This window comes from Bubalus kerabau, chromosome 14, assembly GCF_029407905.1.
Source record: "Bubalus kerabau isolate K-KA32 ecotype Philippines breed swamp buffalo chromosome 14, PCC_UOA_SB_1v2, whole genome shotgun sequence".
Lineage (NCBI taxonomy): Eukaryota > Metazoa > Chordata > Mammalia > Artiodactyla > Bovidae > Bubalus > Bubalus kerabau.
The window spans coordinates 467,607-488,819 of record NC_073637.1 but is presented as its reverse complement, the minus strand read 5'-3'; the positions used below and the strand labels follow the sequence as shown (position 1 = coordinate 488,819).

Sequence of the window (21,213 nt, the reverse complement as noted above, 5' to 3'; positions counted from 1 at the left end):
TTCCTCATAACAGTATAAGTGGCAAGTCATAAAGGGATGAACAGAAAACCCAAGACATCCTCCTGAGAGTGGCCACACGAGTCTATTTAATAACAAAGGAGGCGATGGAGGGCCCGCCTGCGAGGAAAAACTAATCCTTCATATGCATGGAGTGCCAACATCATCCTTTTGATTCCTGTCCCTCAGACAGTACAAAAAGAATACCTAAGGAGTTAAGACAAGAGCCACTGGAGGGCTTCGTCTGCTCTGCTAAGAGCTAGCGCTACTAAGGGAAGAAGCCCAATGCGCTTTCAATCTGCCCAAATCTGGGGTGTCCCAATCTGTGTCCTCAGGAATCTCATGCTCACCAGCAATGCCTCAATCCATATAGTCCAGAGGCATAGCCACGACAAGAACTTGCCTGTGTGTCTGTGGGGTCAGGATGGTGATTTCCAGTCTGAGAGATGTCCCTGGAGCTAGAGCTCCAGCTCGCTCCCTAAAGTGCTCCTGTCTGCAGTGTCCTGTAAAACTTGGAATGGGGGCCTTGCTAGAAAAGCACAATAACAGCATGGATTGCAAGTCCCTTGAAAGTCTACAATCCGGCACACGAGGTTAATAACTTTAATTCCCCAAGCAGATATGAAATGGTCAGAGGGACCAGGAAAAGCTGACTGGGGAAAAGAAGTTCAGTCCACATGCTTCTGATTTAGTAAAGTAGCTGCTGCTGCTGCTGCTGCTGCTGCTGCTGCTAAGTTGCTTCAGTCGTGTCCGACTCTGTGAGACCCCAGAGTTGGCAGCCCACCAGGCTCCCCCGCCCCTGGGATTCTCCAGGCAAGAGTACTGTAGTGGATTGCCCTTTCCTTCTCCAATGCAGGAAAGTGAAAAGGGAAAGTGAAGTCACTCAGTCGTGTCCAACTCTTAGCGACCCCATGGACTGCAGCCTACCAGGCTCCTCCGCCCATGGGATTTTCCAGGCAAGAGTACTGGAGTGGGGTGCCATTGCCTTCTCCGTAGTAAAGTAGAGACCACAGTAAACGAGCAAAAGAATCTCAACTCCGAGTGTTCTTACCTTGTCTTGAAGATCTTGGACAAGCCCCCAAGATGATAACCTAGCAGTCAACGGTGACCGATGCCACTGGATTCATGGTGTCTGAAGAAGAAGATATTACTCTGGGGCCAAAGACAGTCTCAGTCACTCAGAGCTTTGTGTATATTTTATTTAAAGTGAAGGTGACAGAAAAAGCTTCTGACACAGACATCAGAAGGGGCTCACTAATTTAAGTGGGGCCATATATACGTCTCAACTAGCCTCTGAGAATAGACAAAAAACATCTCAAGGATGTGAGCGTTTTGCCCAGACCCTTTCCTATAGCATACATCCAAAGCTCAAAAAGAGGAATGTCCTTGAACCTGAGATACTGCTCCCTACAATGCCTACTTGTCTTAGGCCAAAGAATGTGAAAAAGCAAGCAAGCTTGCCTCCTCCTTAAAGGGGCTTTAGGCTTGGACTCTTTATCAACCTGCTGGGACAGGTAAGTATACAGTTAAAATCAGAAAACTCTAATGTTGTAATGGTGGTGAGTAAAGCATTTGTATAACATACCACTGATAACTCATATAAGTATATCACTTATAAATTCAGTATGAAGGTCAAAAGATAAAATATCAAAGTAATGATAACTACAAAATGAAATAATGGAACCATGTTTGAAGAATTAGATGACAGTATGATACTAAGTCAACAAACAGAGAGACCCAATGAAGAGCTACAAATTATTTTTTTTTAAGGAAACTAACATAAATTCTGGATTTGAAAACGAAAATAATTGAAATGAAAAATTGATAGGTTCAATAGCACATATGAGATGCTGGCAGAAATAATCCATAAACTTGAAGATGAATTCATAGAAATCAATGTAAAAATAAAGAGAAAAAAATGTTGAGGGAAAATGATCTAAGGCATCCATTCATTACACCATCGAGTATGGAAGGAGAGAGACTCTCAGAAAGCAGGGAGAGAAAGGGGAGGGAGTAAAATTACTTGTAGACGGAATGGCTGACCGGCAGGTCAGAGCGAAAGGGAGGCGCAGTGCAGGGCTCTTAGGGCGCCCCGCGGCAGCCGCGTCCCTCTCCGGCCTTATGGGCCTGAAGGCGCCCGATCTCGTCCGATCTGGGAAGCTAAGCAGGGTCGGGCCTGGTTCTTACTTGGATGGGAGACTGCCTGGGAATACCGGGTGCTGTAGGCTCTTTGCCTTCCCTCTCCTTTAGCCCCCGCCCCCACGTCCCAACTCTTGGGCTCCCGCACCCCAACCCCTCCTGGGGGTGGGTGGCCAGGGCACCGACTCCCGCTGCAGACCTGGGGTGCCTCCGCGCGGCCCGCGAGCCCCTCCACATTTGGCTTCCAGGAAACCAGACGACCGTCCCGCGGGTCTCCGTCTGGGGCTCCCTTGGCGTGCCTCAGGCAATCCCCGGGAGGCTGCACCAGCTCCAGCCCCAGCCCCAGCCCCAGCCCCAGCCCCAGCCCTACCCCCAGCCCCACCCCCACCCCCCATCCTCGCAGGCGAACGCCCGAGCTCGCGCGCATCTGCGTGCACACACAGATATATGTGCACAGACGGTGCATGTATCTTGTTCAGTTATACTTTTGGTGGATATGTGCCTGGGAGTGGGACTGCTGAATCATATGGTACTTCTAGGTTTAGTTCCTTCAGGAACCTCCATACTCTTTTCCATAGTGGCTCTACCAACTCACATTCCTACTAACGGTGGAGGCGAGTTCCCTTTTCTCCACATCCTCTCCAGCATTTGTTATCTACAGACTTTTCCATGAGGATCATTCTGACTAATGTGAAGTGGTACCTCGTTGTAGTTTGGAGTTGAGTCTGTCCAATCATGACTGATGTGGAGCAAGATGACCTTTTTAAAATGCAGATGCAGTTCTATCACCTCCCTGCTCCAACTGCTCTTGTATTTTCCCATCATAGTGAAGATATGACCAAATCCCTTCATTGCTTGGTCCCCACTTTCTTCTCTGATTTCTTTTCACTGGAATGCCCTCTGCACTCTTTTGGTTCCATCCCATAGGGCATTTTTCATTTCTTGAATGTACTAAGGTTCCCTTGTCACGTAGCCTTCCAAGATGCTATTTTACCTGCCTGAAATTCTTCCTGCATCTCAACCCTGGTTTACGTTGGTTCAACCTATGGATCTCAACTCAATTATTAGTCTGAAAAGCCTTCTCTGACATCCAGTTTTTGGTGAGGGAAGAGGCTCCTATAGAAGTTCTCAAAGGATCTGCCTGTTATTTATCATTAGATTAGTCGCAGGGAAAGAAGGAACTGTGTTTCTTCTTCTCTCCGCATTCTATTTCCAGAAACATATTGCATGCCTACTAGCTCATAGTAGGTGCTCAATATTTATTCAGTGTGTGAAAGACGGAAAAGTTCTGTGAAGCCTCAACTTTTCACTTGGCTCAGCACTTTTGATCTCTTTGTATCTTTGTCGATTCAGTTCTTTTCTTTCTTCTGTTGATGTGCACACTATATTCAAGGCACGATCTAAGGCATGAAGACATATCAATAAATATAGGTTCTTGCTTTCCAGGAACTCGTACATCATATTTCTATAATTCAGGGTTTTTTTTAATGCTCTAGAACAATGTGAACTTTTAGTATTATCCATTTTCATTTCAAAGAAAGATCATTTTACTTACATAGCAAAGGTGGAGACCTTCCAACTTTCAGCCCAATACTTATACCTTTACCATTTCAGGCAAGTCTTGTGGTTCCTTCTGGAGGTGTGTGGCTCTTCCAGAAATGTGAAGATCTTCCATAGTCCTCAGACTTTGGTGTCATTTGGAATCATTAAGAAAGTTTCCAGGTATAGGTTCCAGACCACCACCTCAAAGAGTCAGTAGCGAATGGAGTGGATTCCAGGAACATGCATTGTTAACCAACATCACTGGTGATTCTGTTGCTACAGACTCAATGCAGTGGGCAGGGCCTGGACTGCCCACTGGGTCTGATGTGGAATGGAAAGAAGGGCTTACCCCCTCCACTGTTTCTAGCCCTGTGACTAGAAACGGTCCCCAAACAAAAATCAGACAAACAAGATTATCCCAGATCATAGTCCATGAGATGAAGGAACTAAGCAGCTGGTTGAGATGGAGCCAAGGGGAAAGGTTGCTCTTTTTTTCTCCACCTCTACTCCTTTCTTCCTTGATGCCTTAGTGATTCATCGTGGAGATTTGAAATAAAGTTCACAAGAGTCATATTTGTCGAATAAAGATTTTGCATTGAACCAACTCTAAAAAATGAAGAAAGTTTCACCTGCCACATGTTTCTTTTAAAAAGTCAATTGCCTTTCAACTCTGGGGTTTCTCCATTGCCTTGTTAAAGTAGCCTTTTTTTTTTTTTTCGGTGAATTCAAGTAGCCTTAATCGTAAAAATAAAATAAAACTAAATGAAGATTCAAATATACCAACAAAGGAAAGCTTTTGTTTCTTAAATCATCTTTCCACTTAGTAGAACACTAGCTCTTTTCTTTGTATTTTGAGTAGGCAATTAGTTGTGGCTCAGATGGGAAGGCATCCACCTGCAGGAGACTCAGGTTTGATCCCTGGGTCGGGAAGATCCCCTGGAGAAAGAAATGGCAACCCACTCCAGTATTCTTGACTGGGAAATGCCACGGACAGAGGAGCCTGACGGGCCACAGTCCATGGGTAGCATAAAAGTTGGGCACAACTGAGCAACTAAGAGCAGAAGTATTTCCAAGGACCACATTCAAGAGATTTGGAACTCTTGCTTGACTCCCTCATGTTGACCATGTTGACTAGGCAGCAGATAGCAGCTGATTCATCTGTACAATTAAAAAAGAATGTGTCATTCTGTTCTATACTTTTCTGTACTGTAGGAAGAGACTGTACAGAGCAGATGTCTGGACTTGTACAGGACTTTCGGTCCTTTAGAGGATTACAGTGGCACCATCAATGCTTGCCAGAGGTGGCAGGAAGGCGGCCCTGGAAGTTTGAGTCCAGACATGTCCAGTGTTTTAGACTCATATATCAGATGAGTCAGAGTGCATTTACCCTTCACTATGTCTCCATAGAAAGTTGCTTTGGGTTTGGAGGTACACACACACACACACACACACACCCTGCCGCCGAGACAGGTCAAGAGCTAGAAACCACAGGTAAGGGAGACGGAGAAAGAGGGAGAGAGAGACAGCAAGAGGACACGCAAGCTTCCCAACCCCCGGCCTCCACACCCTCCCCCTCCACTCTGGGTATCCACCCGGCCCCAAGTCGACCCGACCCCACCCTCACCCACCGACACACTCACACACACTCTCACACACTCACCCTCTGGCCTGGGGGTGGGGGCTGGGTCTCGCCTTAGGTAGCCAGGCCGAAGGGGACCTTTGAGACCTCGGCTTCGAGGAAGTCTTGGGGTCCCCACGGGTGACCGCCAGCCCCAGGGCACCGCGTCCAGCCGGGGCCCGGCCCAAGGCTGACGCCCCCTCCCTTGGGGAAGCTGCTTCTTCCACGTGGCCTTCCTCTGAGGTGCGTCATGGGCTGTGCCAGTGTGTCTGTCTCAGATCCGATGCCATCCTCTCTCCCCTGTCTCCTGTTTGCTGTCTCTCTGTCACTCGCTCTGTGTCTCCATCTGTCTCTGCCTCCCTGTGTGTGTGTGTGTGTGTGTGTGTGCACGCGCGTGCGCATGCGTCTGTCTGTCTGTCTGTCTGTATCTCCCTCTCGCAGTCTTGGAGTCTGTCTCTGAACTTTCATCTCTTTCTGCCTCTGTCTCTCCTGACACCCGGCGGCCCGTCCGTTCCTCTGGCCCCAGCCTCTCACAGGTGCTATGGCTCTGGCTGACGAGCTTGCGACGGCGGGCTGTCGACTGTCTGTGTGTCTGTCCGTGTGACTGCCTGTCGCTCGTTTGCTCTCTCAGGAAGGTTGTGTGCTTGTCCGGCGGCGTGGGGGAAAGGGGGGGGGGGCTCGGTAGGGCGAAGGGGCGGGACTGAGGCGCTCGGGAGGACTGCGCCTCCGTGGCTCCCGGTGGGTTTGGGCACCCGGCAGGTGTCCGGCAGGATGGGCGCTCAGGGCCCTGGCTGGGCTGCGCCTAGGCCCACAGGAGGCTCAGAGGCCCGCGGGCCGCGGGAGAGTGGGTGGCGGCGGGTCCGAAAGCCAGACACCTCTGGGCCGCACGGCCCTGAGCAGCGAACGGGATCCGGGGAGGCCCGGTTCGCCGAGCGCAGCCGGGCCTGGAGAGGCCCGGGGTGGGAGGGCACCGAGACCTCCGCGCCCCTCAGCCCACCCCCCAGGCCCCGCACGCACGCACGCACGCCCGGCATGCCGCTGGGGGTCCTGGAAGCCCTCCGGGCTGCCGAACCTGGCCAGGCGTTTGCTGGCCACGGGGCGGCGGTGTTCGGGGGCGTGGCGGCATTGGCCGGCCGGAGTCTGGTCGCGGGTCCTTCGGCTCAGGTACAGCGCGCGCCCCCGTGGAGAGGTGCGGCCGGCTGGCCCGACCGGCAGGTCAGAGCGAAAGGGAGGCGCAGCGCAGGGCTCTTAGGGCGCCCGGCGGCAGCCGCCTCCGTCTACGGCCATACCACCCTGAACGCGCCTGATCTCGTCTGATCTCGAGGGCTCCCATTTGATGGTGGGCTTGTCATCTCGTACCTCTTTCTCGTAAAGCTGGCAGCTGAGGGAATGAGGGAAGTGTAAAATTGAATAACAATAGACTATGTGGAATCTGTGAATCTGGAGCTCTGTGAATCCCTAGGTCTAAGGAGAGACTGGCAGCTGCCGATGTGGAGTATCTGTCCCCATGACCACGTTTACGTTATCAAATGTGCCATTGACCGCCCTCCCCCCACCCCGGGGGGCAGGGACCCCCACGTGGCAGCCTCCAGGCTTGCTCTCTCCAGCTCATCCACCCTCTACAAGTTTCCCCAGACCCTCAGTAGGAGTGGGCACTGCTGCGGGTGTGCGTTGTGTGTCCTCGTGCCCCATGTGACATTGCACGACTAACCGCACTCTGTGTTTGCACCCTTCCTCCCACGCTCATGGGACCAGGCAGCGTGGCGGGAACGCAGGGGCTGGATTCTGCTACAGTCAGGACTTGCTCCTGATGTGCTTCGGGGTGAGTACAGGCCGGCCTGGTCCTGCGGGGGCACGGAGCCCACGCCCCAGGGAGTGGAGGGTCAGCGGGTCTCCGGAGGTTAGCCTGGGAGAACCCTCACAGCAGAGAACGTGACCTTGGTGCCCCACTGCCGCCGGAGTGGTCAGAGCATGGCCAAGGCCCCTCGCATAGGGACGCGTGGGTATCCCTCCCACAGTGGCAGTGCTGCCGGCCACACCCTGCGTGCACGTTCTCGGAGGGAACAGGGCCCAGACCGTCAGGGTTCACGAGGCTGCCCTGCCCTGGACCTCTCCGTGCAGAGGCCAGCATTTCACACGGAGGTGCACCGGCATCTGGGGCTCGGCGGCCACTAAGGGGCCACCCTCCCTTGCAGGTGCTGCTCTGGGTGGTCCTCTGGTGGGTCCGGCCCTGGGGCCCAGCCCTGCTCGAGCAACTCTGAGGGCAGGAGGCTGTCTGCTCTGTCCTGTTCACATCTCAGCTAGAAAGCTGGATTGGGCTTTTGAGGGGTTTTTTTTAACAGCAGCTTTTAGCTATATGTCAGAATCAAGTCAGCCACAGAGTTCTCTCCTTGATCTGCTTGGTCCTCCATGTTTCTCTGAATTCTCAAAGCAGCTGAAGCCCCAAATGGGGTAGGGGGTGGGGGTGTCAGGAGGGGCAGGGGCTGGGGCACCAGCTGCCAACCCAGGACTGACTTTTCTGTGTGTTTGTTTCCAGTTTACCTGCACGAATTCTCCAGATGTTTATACAGCATCCAGTATACAACAAAGACTACATTTTGAACTCGATGTCATCTTTACTCTGTTAATACTTGTTACATGGATCCGAAGATATTACAGGGTTTTTAATTAGTGAAAAATTCATGAAGACCATAGAGAAAAAATATTTTAGAATTTAATGTTTCTGATATTTATGTAAACTTATGACTTCATTTATAGAATTACTTCCTTTTTCTTGTATATTCAGGCTATGAATATCCTTTCAGATCCATTCATGTTCTGATACCTGATTTCAGTCTTTCAAATGAATGTACTGTAGTGCTTGTCTGTATAAATCCTATGAACAAACACAGGGCTTTTGTAAATGATGCATTTATTGTCATTATTCTTGTTTTTCAATGTTAAACCATGAGAGAAGGGGTTTTCCTGCGATGATAAAATCATCATGACACGGTGTGCATTATTATCCTTCCAGAATGTAACCAAGCTCTCCAACAATCACTCTGAAATAAGCAAACTTAATTTCAACCAATTGTTGGTGGATGTTAACGACTGGCCTAAACTGTTCTTTTTCTAGCAAGAAATGGTTTTTGTCCACAGCGTGAAGTGATTTAAAAGTACTGGGTGTTAAATGTGAGCTTCTAATGAAATTTGGGCTGAAAGGATGCCTAGAAGACGACTATGAAGATCTCTCCTGTAACCTAGTCTCTGTGGACCCGGATCCCTCCTCTCCCGTGAGACTCTTTGGGGACCAATCGCGATGCCCTGCACCTGCTGCAGAGCCATCGAGCTGGACAGTGAAGGTGCCACTTCCCAGACAGACAGGGTAGTGCAGCTCTGACAAAGGCCTTATTTTTATGTAAATCATCTTTTTACATGTTTGTAAACATGTGTAAAGAATGGACCTAGGCGTACATTTTTAGATTGTGATGACATAGCCATTCTGGATTGTATAAATAGCAAATGTAATCTTTACTTTTTCAGCAGCACATTAAAAAAGCCAGCAAGAGATGCGTTCAGGTCACAGTGTGATATTTATTATGCAGCTGGTATCTTGGTAGACAGAGACAGCATGTCTCTTTACATGTGGGTTCCGCCTTTAATTTACTTGTACAATTCATTGTTATCATTCTATTTTCCTATTAATCTTTTGTGAACTTCCCGAATATGTGACAAAGTATGTACAGTCTACTTTTGAACTATTTTTATCACAGTATTATTTATTGCTTTCTTTCAATCAAGTACTGAAGCAAAATTTCCCAGGGCCAATAAAGAGTGCCGAGGGTAAGCTGTACTCTCACTGAGAACAGACCAGAGCTGGTAACGGGAGCCCGTGTCATCACACGGACATTCTCTTAAGAGAAACGGACGGATGCAATGGAAAGGCCAGAAGGCGGAAGCACAGGTGTCCCTAGAGGGCGCCCAACGGTGTGTTCATTCCCTTGGCTCCGGAGACAAGAGGCTCCATCACTTCAGCATCTGCGGGGACAGGGCCCCTCTGCTGCTGAGGCGTGGGCAGCGGGCTGAGGGTGGGAACAAAGTGCAGGTGTCGAGGCTCGCCATCGGTCACAGGGCGGGGTGTCCGAGGGCAACCTTGACGGGGACCCGAATGATGCACCCTAGTCCAGCATCAGGTCCTCCCTCAGCATCAGACCCTAGTCCAGCATCAGACCCCAGTCCAGCATCAGATCCCAGTCCAGCATCAGGCCCTCCCCCACCCTCAGACCCTCCCCCCACCTCCGACCCTTCCCCAGTATCAGGCCCCCCACCTCCAGTATGAGGTGTGGCAGCCCTAACTTGTCTGGTACCCCTGAGCACACTCAGGCAGCCCCAGAGCAGCAGGACAATAGCTCTGGCAGGAGGTGCATCTTTAGGAATCACCTGCAGAGCAGCAGCAGCTGGCGTTTGTTTCAGGTCAAGGAGAGACAAAGAAAAGGCACTTGTGCAGGAGGCAGTGGAGGTTGTGTGCACGTTCCCCAGCTCTGCTTCCTCCCCGTAGGGGCTTTGCTCTCCTGCTCTCTCACAGGCCCCAGGGTGGTGTCCTTCCAGATTCACGGTCTCCTTGATATCTCAAGCCCAAGTCCTGAGTTGCGTCCCAGTCCGGTGTGGCAGAGGGCTGGGAACACCCAAGCTCAAGGGCTGAAAGGATCCCAGGGGGACAGCCGGGCCCCAGCAAGTGGCAGGGCAGGGCATGAGGGTGGCCACCCACAGAGGGCCCCGGAGCAGCACTGGAAGGAGAGCGGTGATGCCTGAGCTCACTCGGGGATGCTGCCCGGCCTGGCACTCAAAGATGTTACTGCCAGCAGCTCTGGGGATGCAGGAAGCCCGGTGAGTGACACCACGCCACCCAGGCCGTGTGGTGGGCACTGCTGACCATGGCCTCGGTTTTCATTCTGGTTCCAGCTGTCCCTCCAAGGGCTGACGGGCTCCTCTTCCGAATGGCACAGATATTTCGCTGTTGTCGCTCATCGTGTGTTTTCCTCTTTACAACCTGTGCTTGCTGCTCTTCCAGTTTAACTTAGGAGCGGCCCTTATGTTCTGCGTTTCTAGTTGTCAGCATTCACTGGGGCTTTCCAGGTGGCGCTAGGGGTAAAGATCCTGCCTGCCAATGCAATAGATAACGAGAGATGTGGGTTCGATCCCTGGGTTGAGAAGATGCCCTGGAAGAGAGCATGGCAACCCACTCCAGTCTTCTTGCCTGGAGAATCCCATGGACAGAGGAGCTAGCGGGCTACAGTCCCTGGGGTCGCAGAGTCAGACACGACTGAAGCGGGTTAGCACACACTCAGGTTTTAGTTCAGTCGCTCAGTTGTGTCCGACTCTTGTCACTCCTTGGATTGCAGCACTCCAGGCTTTCCTGTCCTTCACTATCTCCTGGAGTTTGCTCCAACTCATGTCCATTGAACCATCATGCCATAGAGCCATCTCATTCCTGTTTCATCCACGAGAGAGGTGGCTGGGGCTCGGCAAAGTGCCTGGTCCCACTGGGTGGGTGTGAACCTGCCCTCACCGCTCCCTAACCACGTGACTGTCACTGTGTCCTCCTCTGTGAATCGGGAGGGGGCAGCACCTGCTTGCTAAGGCGCACACAGCATCTGGTACATAATCAATGCACCATCCATCTCAGCATTGTATTTACTAATAATAGAGATAGCATTTAATAATCTGCTCCTTTTTCTCTCTTGTCACTTAGCTGTGCTCCAGACCACATCTGCTTTACTTACCCCTGTACATCCCACACCCAGCACAAACAAGACTCAACAAATTTGTGGCTGAAGAGGCAGGAACATATGCTGTCTGTCCTCAAGGAGAGGAAGCTGAGTGATATGGGGGCCTGATGATAACCCTGTGTGATGAGGGGACCCCAGGAGGACCTGTGTGGCTGTGGGGTGGGGTGGGGGCATGGGCAGAACCCCTGATGAGCTCCTGGGGATGGGGAAGGTGGCAGGAAGGAGGGCGGGCTGTTCCTGGTGGGGTGTCCACAGATTGTACCTCACCCCTCACTGAGGACCACTTAGGCCGTTTCCAAACACATGTCACTGTTAGGATGAAACAATCATTGCCCAGCGCCTACTCAATCAATTGCGTAGAATATGTTTCTAGCACTGGAGTACAATCATCTGCTTTATTCATTCCATGCTCCATTCATCCACCCATCCAGCCAGCCATCTGTTCATCCATCCACCCCTCACTAATCCATCCATCCATCCACCCAACCATCCACTCATTAACTCAGCCGATCATCTCAGACCCATTGAGAACACAGATGCCTCCTCTACTCCTGCTCCCAGGAGGACCCCCAGCGTGATTGACAGGAGCCTCGTGGGGACGACGGGGGAGACACAGAAGGGAGATGCCTGCAGGCCCTCCTCCCTCTGAACGGTGAAGCACCCACCTGGTCCTAACGCCTCCTTGCTGGGGTGTTCAGGCCGGCCCTTTTCCTTCTTGCGAAACAAGCGGCTGATGGAGGACTTGATGCCCTTCTTCTCTGGGGCTTTGTGCAGCGAGCCCTGGCTGCTGGTGCTGCTGCTGGGGTTGTTCCCGGGGCTGTCCTGAGAGCCTGTGGAGCTTCGGGGAGAGAAAACGACCTTTAACTGGCACCCTTGTGCAAACACACACCCCTCCACAAGAGCTACTGATAGAAATGGGCACCCAGCAACACCCGTGCCTCAACCTCGCAGCTGACAGTTGGAGTCTCCTTCACCAACCACACTCCACACAAGCAATGCAGGCTCCCGGCGTCAGACAACCGCACTGGGAAGCTGAGATTCTCTGCCTCGAGCTCTCCAGCGAGGAGGGCTTGACTCCAGGCCAGCTGGTGCAGAGGGCGCTCTGACCCTCCCTTAGGGTCGCTGCTCGGCAGGTGACGACGCTCCAGGAGAAGACGAGCTCCCCTGCTCTGGGTAGATCCCCCCGCCTCCCACAGGGTAACCATCCCCGGCCGTGGCAGGAGAGCGACGGTCACCGTGCAGGGCCGCTGGTCAGGTGACCACATGTGCCCTCCATCGAGTGCTGCCTGGCTCAGGACAGGAGCTCAGCAAGTGGTGGTCTGAATGAGGACAGTGTCAGTCACAGGAGGGGACAGGGTCTCCTGAGAGGAGACCCCTGCAGGAAAGGGAGGGACCCTCAAGAGCGAACCCGAGAGGCACGGGGCCGTCACCGTCAGGAACGTGCCCCAGGCCGGGCAGACCTCTACCAAGAGCGGGAAGAAAGCTCCCACAGGAGTCAATCTGTAGAGATGGACGTTTTCTAAAATCACTGAGGTCACTGAGCTCTTCTTCCCCAGCACCTGAAGTTCACCACTAAACACAGGCACCGAACTCAGTGGTATTCCTTTAAAATCATCCTTGCAACTCTTTCAAGACAAGAGGCGCAGGGCTCCTGAAACTGACGACGCACACACAGGCCGCTTACTTGTGGGCGTCCCTGAGGTCCTCGTGGGTGGCTGTGCGCAGCGCCCCCGTGTGCAGGCGGCCCAGCCGAAGGGACCGCGGCCAGGCGAGGGTCGAGGGTTCACATCTGATGGCGGTCTTGTCATCTTCTACCTCTTCCCGTAAAGCTGGCAGCTGAGGGAGTGAGCTAAGTGTCAAATTGGCTAACAATAGACTGTTCTGAAAAAGGCAATCACACAGGCTTTACATTATAACCAGAAACTTATTTGAAAATCTATTAGCTATGCTTTCCCCCAAGTACAAAAAAACCCTTGTTATAGCTTAATGCCATCTTAAAGGACTGTCTTGTTCAAAAAAAGTGGGGCTATGGGGCAGCGAGAGCATCTGACTGAGTGCAGAGACCCCGGACGGGAGCCTCCCTGCAGCCGGCCTCGGCCCTCCCTGGAATCCAGCGACCAGATGGCCCTGTAGGGCAGGACAGCAGAGCGATGCTGGCACCGTGGATCCTGTATGGCATGAACTGCCCTGATGACAGGACTGTGCTCATCGCCAGATGCTGCTCAGAAGCACCACAGCTAGAGTACAAAACCTCTCAGCAAAGCCGTCCAGACCTTTCTGTTTGAAGGAGAAAAAGACACAGCTTGTGCCACCATCCAAGATCATTTGTAGTGATGATGCAGGTTACTGGAACCCATGACAACAAGAGAAACACAGAAAAGGTACCTAACCCCTCCACGCGAACACCATGTGCCTGGATCGTATTTCTCGGTAACATACAGACTGGGGACTACCCACTGAAGTACTTACAGGCCGTTCGAGTGTCATTCGCTCACAGTGGTTTCCATAAGGCACCCCCAGGTCTTCACTAACAGATGATCTTGTATCACCCTAGAGCGGTGGGAGGTTCAAAAGGGAGGAGATATATGGATACCTATGGCTGATTCATGTTGAGGTTTGACAGAAAAGAAAATTCTGTAAAGCAATTATCTTTCAATTAAAAAATAAACTAATTAAAAAAAAAAAAAAAAGAAGATGATTTCTCTTGGACTCCCAGCGTTTCCGCTGGTCCTGGGTGTGAGGAAAGGAAAGACAGTGTGGGAACAGATTAACCCTGCAGGGTCCAAACAGGTCTCACTGATACATTTTGGTGTGTGGCTAAACCTGGGGAGGTTTTAGGAAACATGCATGGCATGTATTGTTATAAACAATGAGTGCGTTGTTTTAACCAACTAACCTGTGCCTTTTTGGTGGGATTCTGTAAAGAATACTGATCCCGTGCAGCCCCAGAGAAGCTTGGTGACAACAAAGTAACTTAGTGCAAAATACAGCTGAACACATTTAACAGCAGCTGGATAAACTGGGCTCCCTCCCCTGAGCTCTGACAAGAACCCTCAGACAACAGAAGGCTACAAAGGCTAGAAATTTTCCACATGGAACTGAACAGGGATCAATCTCAAATTCAAGTTAAAATAAGCATTTATAAAAATCAGAAAACAACAACCAACAGAGCAGGGAAGTGACACACCTGGGTTGACTATGGACTCAGTGGAGACAAACACCTGCCTCGGAGTCAGGGCCCAGGCCAGCCCCTTCCCCCGGGCCTCCTCCTGAGGAAGGCCTCTGGGTCTGCAGCCTGGCTGCCCTCCCCCAGGATGGGAGCTGCCCCACTGGTGCCACATGTGGCTAGGAAGGGCAGTGCCGTGTCCTCGCTGAACAGGAGGGCAAAGCAGGCCACAGAGCGGGCGAGCGGCACGCCCAGGTCACCAACCCCAGGGGGACGGCGCTGCTCTGCTGTGCCCAGCAGAAGGGCTCCTGGGCACTGAGCCGCCTGAACTGGAGCACGGCCACCCCAGTCCTGCGGGAAGGCCCAGGAGTGCTCGGCCAGCGGGCTGGGAGCAGGAGAGGGACAAGGGAGGCCAGCCCTTGGGGCACTGGACTCCAACAACAGGGGCTCATCCAAGTGACCCGAGGGGAGAGGCAGAGAGCTCCCTCCTGATGCTCCCTCCATCAGGGATGCCGTGATGGACACGAGAGCCTCTGGAGGAAAGCGGGCTGGACAGCACCACGGTTAAGTGTCCAGGCTCTGATCAGACCAGTCCACACCACGCTGCTGGGTGTGAGAGCCTGGGCAGGGTGCCCGGCCTCCCTAAGCCTCAGTGTCTATGTCTGCTGAATGGGGATAGCAGTAGACTGGACCTCACCTGGGGATGAGATGACAGACTCAGAAAGCACGTGCCTGGCACACAGAGTCTCCTGCACACTGCTACCCACCATCATTAAATTGGCTTCCCGCAAATCTAACATCTATGGCTCTGATTCAGTCATTTCTCATATGAAAACACTAAGCGGAAATTCCATGGTGGTCCAAAGGTTAAGACTTGGCACTTTCACTGCCGGGGCACTGGTCTGATCCCTGGTTGGGGAACTAAGATCCCATAAGCTGTGCAGCATGGCCAAAAACATAAGTACAGAAATTTTTAAAAATAATAAATAATACTATGTCTATTATAAACAAGCATGAGATGAACAGAAGGCCAACAAGTGGGAGAAAGGCACACTGTTACAATTGTCCCAACGAATGACCAATTTCCAACAGAACCATCAGCACATTTTAAGTGGTGGGTGAGTTTCATCACTTCCATTAAACTGTCAATTATTCACCAGGACATAACCACACAGTGTTCATTCACGTTAAACGATAAGGACTCTTCAATACTTCACAGAGAAACAAAGGCCTGCTAAATTACTCAATAGTTTACCTTTCGACGCTGCTTCCTTAAATCACTAGGCTGATAGATGCATGCAAAGAAATGAAGAGAAACCAGATTCATTGCGACTTTGAAGCTAAAATTTCAAGAATCCGTAGAGGCAAATACAGTAAAGCAAAAATGATGGCAAACATGTAAGTGACATGAAGATTTAGAGAAATGTGACTGGAAACAGAACATTTTTTTGACCACAGAAGTTAAATAAGCTATTCAAGATTTACTAGAGAAACACTATAAATTATTACTCAGGAAGATACCACTCTATTACAACATCATGATTTATTAAAGCACAGCATTCTGTACAACAAAGGGCCTTAACAGGTGTCTATTCTCAGCCAAATCTCTCTATAAGTTAGTTTCTCTTAATCAAAAACATGTTATACTTTAAATTAGTAATTTAACTGATGAGGAAGTTACCATAATACCTAGTTTAACATTGAACAAATCTAACCACCTCTTGGACATTCATGTAAAATCCTGACATAGAATTTGATTTAAAACTTCTCAAAATAAATTCATTAAAGCAAGTTCCCTGTGAAAATATGTAAGAATGAAAGCTAGCACAATAGCAGGTGCAGTCTTTACATTTTATTAACCATAGAAGATACTTTTTTAACGAGTCTAATAGAGACATTAACTGTGCAAAAGCTGATGCGATTTACAGTCTTAAATACAAGCACCAACACAGAAAGGATACTGTGTCAGTTCAGTTCAGTTCAGTCGCTCAGTCGTGTCCGACTCTTTGTGACCCCATGAATCGCAGCATGCCAGGACCCCCTGTCCATCACCAACTCTTGGCGTTCACCCAAACTCATGTCCATTGAGTTGGTGATGCCATCCAGCCATCTCATCCTCTGTCGTCCCCTTCTCCTCCTGCCCCTAATTCCTCCCAGCATCAGAGTCTTTTCCAATAAGTCAACTCTTCACTTGAGGTGGCCAAAGTGCTGGAGTTTCAGCTTTAGCATCGGTCCTTCCAATCAACACCCAGGACTGATCTCCTTTAGAATGGACTGGTTGCATCTCCTTGCAGTCCAAGGGACTCACTCTCAAGAGTCTTCTCCAACACCACAGCTCAAAAGCATCAATTCTTTGATGCTCAGCTTTCTTCACAGTCCAACTTTCATATCCATACATGACAACTGGAAGAACCATAGCCTTGACTAGATGGACCTTTGTTGGCAAAGTAATGTCTCTGTTTTTGAATACGCTATCTATGTTGGTCATAACTTTGCTTCCAAGGAGTAAGCGCCTTTTAATTTCATGGCTGCAGTCACCATCTGCAGTGATTTTGGAGCCCCCCAAAATAGAGTCTGACACTGTTTCCCCATCTATTTCCTATGAAGTGATGGGACCAGATACCATGATCTTAGTTTTCTGAATGGTGAGCTTTCAGCCAACTTTTTCACTCTCCTCTTTCACTTTCATCAAGAGGCTTTCTAGTTCCTCTCCCTTTCTGCCTTAAGGGTGATGTTATCTGCATATCTAAAACTCTACTAAGTCTACACTTAAGAGGGTCATTTCTTTATGTAAGCACAATCTCATTTATGAATTATACATGATATGTAGTTTAGGATCCATCTACATACATTATGCTCATAACTGCATGCTGCTGCTGCTAAGTCGCTTCAGTCGTGTCCGACTCTGTGCGACCCCATGGACTGCAGCCTACCAGGTTCCTCCGTCCATGGGATTTTCCAGGCAAGAGTACTGGAGTGGGTTGCCATTGCCTTCTCCTGTAACTGCATAGTGATACACCAATTCAACTTACTGCTATGGGGGAAAAACACCATTTAATGAGACATGAAGACAAAGCACAAACCTGACTAAGGGGACACACGCTGTGGACCACAGCACGGCTATGACCAGAGCAAGTGAGGGGACGGGGGAGGGGAGATGGATGGGTAAACTACAGCCTCGAGGGCTGGGGGGGGATCTGGATTCATGACGACTAAGCAGACAACAGGATGAGAGAGGGAATCAAAACCAATGATGAAAGCAGACACACTGTCAGAGAACTCCAACAGCAAGGAAAACATGCAGAACTGTTCTTTTCCAAATATTCGGAAAGAAATCAAGCATGAAACCACAGAGAAATCGTCAAAGAATTTTAAATATCAACTAATTAGCCAATGATGCAAATTATAAAAACAGTGTGTCAAAAGACCACAAAATGGACTAGTTACCACTTCACAGGCCGCTAAAATGATTCGCGGTTAATTTAATTATAAGCTGACTAACAATGCAGCTAACATGCAATGGGTGGTAACAGAAAACAGAGACAATACAAGTCCAGTTACAAAGCAGGATGTTGTACACGTGATTTCATGGGGTGAACAGCAATGCACTCACAACACCTAAGCTAAACACGCAAGAAAGCTGGAACATGTGCTTTAGAGCCACACACTCTGTCACCAAAAGCCCTAGGTCGTCATCCCAGTTTTAGACTCGGAAAAGTGAGGCAGCCCGACGTCTTCCCTGGGGCCCTGGGCCCTGGGCTTTTAACCTGGTTTCACACGCAGAGCTGGCCTGAGCGCATGGCCAGGTCCATCAGTAAGCAGACCAATGTAGATTCTTGGTTTTGTTCCCACCGCATGCCCTGCACCCTGTAGCCAGGCATCCCCAGTGGAAAATCTGCTGCACGGCTTTCCCATGCCATGAGAGCTGCCTATGGTTACTTTCACGAAGCTGTCTGCTCCCTGAGAACAGAAACTTCCCTGCAGCTGCTGTGCCCTGCACAAGGCCAGGCCCAACGTTACAGAGGCAGGCTCTGGCTGAGTTCATGATGACGTGCTAAGTGGTGGTCCAAATATCAAGACTAATTTGTCGCTGTGCCATTGTGGAATGATTAAAGACGAGGCAGTTTAAAAACTTTTAGACCTCTGAGCGTAGCAAATGTACCTGATTTTCTTCTGGGTATAAAGAGAAAAAACAAAAAACAAACAAAAAACAGCATGCTGGGGGAGGGATGCGGCAGGGAGGAGGCAGTCACATACCAGAGTCATGATGCCCAGCTGGTCTCCCTCCTGCGCCAGGCTCTGCTGCCTCCTTCTGGGCTTGGGCAGGGGCGGGCAGGAGCCAGCATGCGAGGAGGTGGGAAGCAGGTTGAGGGAGCTCACTGATTTAAAACGACGGAGGCTGCCTAAGCTCCCCCTGCCCTCCCTGCCCTCAGTCTCCTCGGCCCGCTGCTCCGTGTTCTCCTTCTCTTCTTCGATCAACCTAAAATAGAATAAAATGCGTCACCTGCCTCTGTCAGCAGAGGAACCTGTCTGGACAATAAATTTGGGCTGGCATTCTGTGTCATGATTAGCAAATTCCAGAAACAGTTGCTCAATTAACATCTCAGACAAAAGGTTCTACCTTTCCTCTTTGGAATATTCTCAAACTTAGAATAACTTAGCCTTGAGTCTTACAAACTGGCCCTGACCATCCACGCTTGATTTCACTTATTTACTCTAACATTCTGAAGGGGCCCCGGTGGCAACTCTCTTTCCTGTGAAGAGATACCTCAAGTTGACAACCCTTACCTCCCCTGCTCTCAGGGCAGAGATGCACGTCAGTGCCTCAAGTCTTTTCCACTGGGAATCAGGAACTCTGTATAATCAAAACAGCAATTCACAAACAAGCTGCAGTTTCTAAACACAAGTCTCCAGACCAGATGAAGTGCTGAGTTGATCATTTTTTTTTTTTTTTAAGGTTGTATACATACAAACGCATCACTTGATGAAGTTCTCCACCAGCTTTGTGTGAGTTTCTGGATTCATGTCAATGTGCTGCATTAACCTAGAATTCACAGTTTCTGCTCTTCTCCCCTAATGTGTGGTGGATGTTTTTATATAGCAGTTTAAATATACGATTATGCAAATACAATGATTTTCAAATTAAAATACAAGATTCTTACAGGAAGTAAACTCTCCAGCTTCACTTCAACTCATACATCTGGAAAGTTTTTCACTGTTGATAACAAGTTGATGGACAGAATTGACCGTTTACATCAAGTCAACTTGTCGCATAAGGAAAAATCACTTTTACCTGAAAACTTGCTGTAAAAATAAAAATATTAATCTATAACCGTTCCATATTTCCTGCAGGGACGCAGAAAGACCATCTTTCTGAGCTCGTCTGTGCTCAAACACGGCCCACAAAGCTGTCTGTCTTGGCGTGAAATGGGCAGGTGACACCACCTGCGTTTGCTGGTTGTCCCGTTCACCCCCTGCCTCTCCCCCGGAGCCCCGCGCTCGGCCGACAGGAACGGGCACCTCGGCCTGGGCTGACGTGATGAGACCAGTCTGAGCAGCAGCTCTGCCTGGTCCTGTGCAGGGTCACCGGCCTGCGGCCATCTGAACGTGGACTCGGGACACGGGCATAGCTGGGCAGGTGTGGCACCAGGCAGGCCTCGGGGCCCCCAGCCACCTGGCTGCACCCAGACCCAAGGCCCCCTGCTCACCACGAGGCAGGCCTTTGGATTCTATCCTGTTTTGAAAATTGTTATACCTGCCAAGATGGTGTCTAAAGAAAACATCTTAAATATACTGATGAGATGAGAAAAACTCAAACACATGTCCTTGGACCACTGTCTTACAACAAGCCAATCTTCATACTACATTAAGTTAAAAAGGAAAAGGCAGATCTGAGTGGGAATTTGCCAACCCCAAAACCCCAGCTTTCACCAGGTGGCTTTTCACCAAAACGTGGGGGGCTCTGAGGGACACAGGAGGGTCCACGGGCCGCAGGGGACACCGCCTCGGCACCTCACCCACCTTGGGGCTCAGAGCTGAGGGGGGACACCCCACAACGCCGCCCCCCCCCCCGCCCCCACAGAGCGCTGACACCACACCGTGGACAGAACGCCCCGGCTGCCCGAGCTCTGTAATCAAGGGCCATCTCAAAACTGAAAATTCTTGAAGCAGACCTGAGGTCAGGTTTCTTACTATGGAACACTCAGACATCCCTAGGAGAAGACAGCTCCTCAGAGAAACCGAGTTTCTGGGGACCTGAGTTCAGGATCACCCACCGGATCTCTTCGTTGATGGCGTCCAGCTGCTCCTGCATCATCACGGTCAGAGTCTTGGCATTGGCCTGCCTGCTGGGCGACAGCTGAGTGGCCAAGCTGAAGAGGGTGACCCTGTCGCCCTCGTCGTCAGACACGCCCTCGTCACTCTCAAACGCCTGGGCCACATCGGCCAGCATGCTGGCTTGCTGCGTGCGCTCCCAGTCCTGCTCCTTCGGGGTCTGCACCTGGGCATGAGAGGACCACGTCTTGTCAGCGACATTCAGGGCAGCTCAAGTCTATCAGGAACTGAACCCAATTTTACATGGAAGCCCTGACTGTGGATAAATGGGCCATGCTCATGAGACACTGCCATCTCTTAAGCGAACAGGACTCAAGAAACAGGCAGGGGGAGAATCCAGTTCCTAGATGGCCTGGTGACACCCAGGTCTCAGCATGGACGGCAGGCAATCCTATGAGGTTATTCACAAGGGTGGGCTGATGGAGTCAGAGACAGAAACCGAAAATTACAAAAATACATCCATGCCTCCATCAGCCAGGCTGGAAGAAAATAAGAAAAAAGAACCCTTCAGCTCGGCAGCCGCTGGGTCCCTATCAGCGGTCATCACTGGTACCAGTTCACCAGAGTGTGCCGTCCTCGCAGGCTCCCAGTCCTCCGTTTCCCAGGCTGGTCTGAACACCCACAGAGAGGCGCGAACAGGGGCAGCCAGG

The 21,213-nt window shown here is 50.6% G+C and overlaps 1 protein-coding gene and 1 long non-coding RNA gene across 2 annotated transcripts in view; both read left to right on the top strand.

Moving 5' to 3' along the window:
* LOC129626435 (liprin-alpha-1-like) overlaps positions 1-21,213 on the top strand; it is a 271,527-nt gene that overhangs the window by 28,800 nt on the left and 221,514 nt on the right. The gene's annotated exons all lie outside the window — the stretch shown is intronic.
* On the top strand, positions 6,521-7,936 carry LOC129626438 (uncharacterized). Its single transcript, XR_008701956.1, has 3 exons — positions 6,521-6,635; positions 7,052-7,118; positions 7,833-7,936. It is a non-coding gene; the product is annotated as an uncharacterized LOC129626438 (long non-coding RNA).